Source organism: Cervus canadensis, chromosome 16, assembly GCF_019320065.1.
Source record: "Cervus canadensis isolate Bull #8, Minnesota chromosome 16, ASM1932006v1, whole genome shotgun sequence".
NCBI lineage: Eukaryota > Metazoa > Chordata > Mammalia > Artiodactyla > Cervidae > Cervus > Cervus canadensis.
In genome coordinates, this window is record NC_057401.1 from 6,651,899 (window position 1) to 6,656,631 (window position 4,733).

The following is a 4,733-nucleotide window of genomic DNA, read 5'->3' on the forward strand; positions in this document are numbered from 1 at the left end:
TTCTGACCGCCACAGCCTCCATCCTGTTGTTTTCAGGCTGGACTCCTCCCAGCGGGGTGGGAGGACAAATCGTGAGCTCCAGAGTCTGCAGTTGGCGCTCCCCTGACATGTTAGTTGTGTCTGCAGCTCAGCTGGGAATCCTGCCTCTGGCTCGCAGAGTATCAGAACCACACTGCGGAGGAGAGGGAAGAAGGCATTGGGAAGGGGGTGTGAATCCCTTCTCCACTACAGATCAGCTCATCACCGTGAGAGAGTCTCTCGTCTTTACACTGGAGCTTACCGTGGGAAGAGAAGATGGACTAACCACTGGGAAAACACTTAGCATAGAACTTAGCACACAGTAGGCCATCAGTTGATCTCTGGTCCTTTCCTCTATGAAATATAGCTACTGAGAATAAAGAAGGGCCTATTTCAGTCAGAGGCCCTAGGAATTTTGTGCGTTTGCTTAGACCCCCAGAGGAGGAACTCTGGGTGTATGTGGGTTAGATGTGTGAGTGGGTAAGACTGTGCAGTGTATACACCAGACCACTTATAATGACGTGGCTCATATGTTTGAAAGCCAAGGATGTGTTCATACAAGGCCTGAGTATGTTTTTACAGCTCCACAAACCATTCATCCACCTCGGCAGGACTCTTTCAGTGCCAGTTTTAGATTTTTGATGCTTTCTCTTTTCTCCTAAAATAGTGATTTACATTGCAAAGCAGTTTCTGGCTTTGCCAGGCTTTGCAGTTGGTGCCTGGACTTCTTTTCTTTAACCATTTATTAAGGATAGGGGATCCAGCTTGGAGAGAGCCTGAATTCTATGAATTTTCTTAAAAAATTTGGCTCCAACCACTTTTTTGAGCATAAAAATGAAATAACTGGTTAAAAAAATATGTACATAAATTTATTTGTTAGGATCCCTGCAGAGACTTGGGCTTACCTGATGGTTCAGACAGTAAAGAGTCTGCCTGCAACGTGAGAAACAGTTTCGATCCCTGGGTTAGGAAGATCCCCTGGAGAAGGGAATGGCAACCCACCCCAGTATTCTTGCCTGGAGAATTCCATGGACAGAGGAGCCTTGTGGGCTACAGTCCACAGGGTTGCAAAGAGTTGGACACTACTGAGTGACTAATACACGCATACGCTGTTGAGACCTGGGGGGGAGCTTTGGGAATATAGGAACCTGGTGAACCCCAGGAAAACTGGCATGAGGAATCTCTGGGGCTCTTGAGGGAGGTCTGCTCCAGGTGGGAGCTTGGGTCTCGGTTGTCTCAGGGGGTTCCAGAAGTGGAGGCTCTTAATGCTGCTTTTGGCTGCCCAGAGAAAGTTAAATTTCATTCATTTCACAACTAATGTCTATCTGAACATGATGAATACACTGGAGGGAGAAAATTATGGCTTGATTTTTTTTTTTTGAAAAGTGATTAGAATTCCATCCAGTTCTGTTATAATGAAAACTGCTCTCGATAATTGGATCGAGGGTATATTTAACGTGCTCATCGCTTGCAGAATCAGGAGCTGCCAAGTTCGAGTCATATCACCTGATGTTTGTCATTAATAACGCCCCATTTTCCAGATGGCAAAATAAAAAGGTATTCTGAAAAAATGCCTTGAGCTATCTGCAAATTCAAGGCTGACCTAGGGCTTGAAGTTTTTTGTTTTTACCTCTTGATGGCTTGTTTCTGAATTTATGTATTTATTTCACTGCTTTCTTCTCTCTGCTTATTTGGACGTGGAAGCCAGTGACTTGCCCACTGGTAGCCAGCAGGGCCAGCTTCCTGGGTGTGTGTGTCACACAGGGCCCTGCGTGCAGAAGGGCCCCACACTTCATTTCTGCTCTGGGTGGCTGTCCTGAAATTCTTAATACCTTAGAAACAAAAAGTGTGCAGAATGTTTTCATTTTCTACCAAGCTTTGCAAATTGTGTCTCTAGTCCTGATGGCCAGATTTAACCCTATTTATTTGCCTGGCTAGGTAATAGGCCCTTTCTTCCTTCCCTCCTTCTCCATCAGGTCACTTTTGTACCCCTCAGATGATGTAGATGGATGATGTAGATTCCTAGGAGATTTTGCCAACATGGGAACAACCAAGGGCTGTGAGTATACCATCTAGACTTGACCAAGAGGCAGAGTGTTCTCAAACTCTGACTCCAGGAAAACCTGGAACCTCGAGGATGGCCCGTGTGCCTGTCAGAGTGAACGTTAAAGGTGGCAGTGTCGCCCACGGCCCCAGGGATTTGTGTGGCCACTTAGCAAGGTGTGAGCATTGTCCTGAGATGGGACAGTTAGGGCATCGTTTTGAAAGTTAAAAGAAATTGGTCTGGATAGTAAGGCTGAGGAGGACTCAATATTGTGGTGAGTAAAGGTCTGTCTTTAAGGGACTTCCCTGGTGGTCCAGTGGTTAAGACTTTATGCTTCTAATGCATGGGGCATGGGTTCAATCCCTGGTCTGGGAACTAAGAGCCCACCTGCCATGAGGAGCAGCCAAAAAATTTTAAAAAAAGAAAGAAATCTGTCTTTAAGTTGTCTGAGCAGAAAGGAGACACGGATGCAGGCATTTGCTCCTTATTTGCCCATGTTGGCATTGTTGTTGTTCAGTTGCTGAGTCATGTCCAGCTCGGACACCCCCTGGACTGCAGCAGCTTAGCCTTTATTTAGTGAAGCCTGATATTCCTTCCTGCCGAAACAGAAGGAAAATTGCTCTGTTTCTCAAGCTACAACCATCTGGGGTGTTTTCTTTAGGGGCAGGGGTTTGAGTGGAATGTCAAGGCCAGTTTAGATTCCACAGCACTAGGAATCAAATTCCTGGTCAGTGTGTGAAGGTCAAGGACCCTGATCACGCAAGGTGCAAATGAACACATAAACAGAACTTGATGCAATGGGAGTCTGGGCCACAGTGAAATGGAGCGAACAGTGCTGTGTGTGCTCAGTTTGTGGAGCCTGTTGGAAGGGGCGAGTGGGGTGGGATTCTGCCGGTACCCTCTGGTTGGGCCTGCCCCAAGCCTGGCCTTTCTCTAAAGCACAAAGGTAAGGAGTAGGCTGGCTCACCGTCCTCAGACTGATTCTTTACCTTGGGTTCTACCCTAGGATTTCTCTGATTAGAAAAATAATTTTTCCCCCTAATTTTAAAGGTAAAAATTGGTCTTTGTGTAAAATCTTGGAAAATGAGAAAGAATGAGAAAGTTATTTAAAATCCCATAATTCAGGGATGATCAGGGTCCTCTTTTATTCCCAAAGTTTTTTTTTTTTCTTTGTAAAGGTATAAGTCTTTTGTTGCGTTGAAAGGATGATTTTATGTGCAAATGTCATAGGCTCACTAGTCTGTGTATGTTAACTGTCCTTAAGAGGGACTGTCTTTCTCAGGAATTCCTTGTAAAAACTATTTTGAGTTTCCTCCGACTGGATTTCTTTTTTCTTTTCTTTATTGTGATGGAAGAAGCTGTTTATGTGTTAGGTTTGGTCTAATTGAAACTGAGAACTGACTTAGCTAAAAATCCACCATCCTTTTTTTAGGAGGGAAATTATTATTCAAGTGTTCAAATAAAGTTTTAACTGCACAACCAGAACCTCTTAAGCTTGTAACCTTCCTGTGCTTGTCAAACTTAAAGGTGTCTGGGTTGTTGAGAGTTTCCTGTGTTTCTCTCATGCATGGATAAAGATCTCACAGGCCAGTCTTTGAGTGGCCAGAGGACTGGTGTTAGAGGGAGAAGTGATTTTCATATGGCATGTTTTTTTTTTTTTTTCAGTTAAAAATCATTAAAGCCTTGTGTGTTTGTATGACTTGAAAGACAAGGGGCCCTATAGTTAACTTGAGAGTTAAATTATAACTTAGTACCATCTATGTGAAGACTTCTTAAAAAAAAATGTCAATGCCAAAACTGAGGGGGTGAGATTCTTTCTCATTTATCTGCTCTTTCTACTTTCATCTGAAATCCCCTTCAAACTTTAATGAAAATGACTTGTTGTATGAACTCAAGTGAAAATGACTATTTGCTTTTTTTGTTTTGTTTTAGAGCTTTCAAAAGTTCAACTGAATTTATTCAATTTAATTCAACCAGTATTTCAGCATTAGAGGCAGCTACCTGGTGAGCTTGAGGAGAGGAGAGGAAGGGTAAGAAACCAAGAAGGCGGCACTGGTATGTACTCTAACTGGCTGGCAAAATGGAATCTTATTCCTAGACATAAATGATACATTCATTATTTATTATTCCTTCTAATCACAAAACTGCTTTTTCCTTTCTGTGACACAGATGATGATAAAAATAAGGCATGTGACTTCACTAGCTGTTTTCTCCGAAGCTGGGCCAGAGACTCCTCCTGGTCATCAGGTTGGGTATAATGTGCCATCACCCCAGATACCCTGGAGCAACATCCTGAGGTCTTCCTACTCATTTTGGGGTTCTGGAAGCCACATCCCAAGGACCTTGGTCAGTCAAAATGGGCCCTGGAGCATCTAGATTGGTTTTCTCCACCCACTACTTCCCCTGGGATTTCCCTAGAACTATCAGAGTACTTGCAGGCCCATGTGTATGGTTGACCCCTCTGGATACTGGTGTCTAGTTCTAGCCTGTGGATGCAGATAGAGAGCCCAGTGGACTGGCGGAGACCAAGTCTGCTGCTGCTCCTTGATAAGCCAGGAGGCTCTGGCCATGGCTCTAGGGTTCTGGTACTGTTGACTGTTTTGATTTCTTTGTCTGATGAATGAATGACCATGAAATTATCGCAGTGCAGAAGGTAGACCTCCTTTGGAAG

The 4,733-nt window shown here is 44.0% G+C and overlaps 1 long non-coding RNA gene across 1 annotated transcript; it reads left to right on the forward strand.

The window, feature by feature from the left end:
* Positions 1–2,906: 2,906 nt before the first annotated feature.
* LOC122454384 lies at positions 2,907–4,430 on the forward strand. The gene is made up of 3 exons (XR_006273373.1): positions 2,907–3,008; positions 3,995–4,117; positions 4,232–4,430. It is a non-coding gene; the product is annotated as an uncharacterized LOC122454384 (long non-coding RNA).
* The last annotated feature ends 303 nt before the right edge of the window (positions 4,431–4,733 follow it).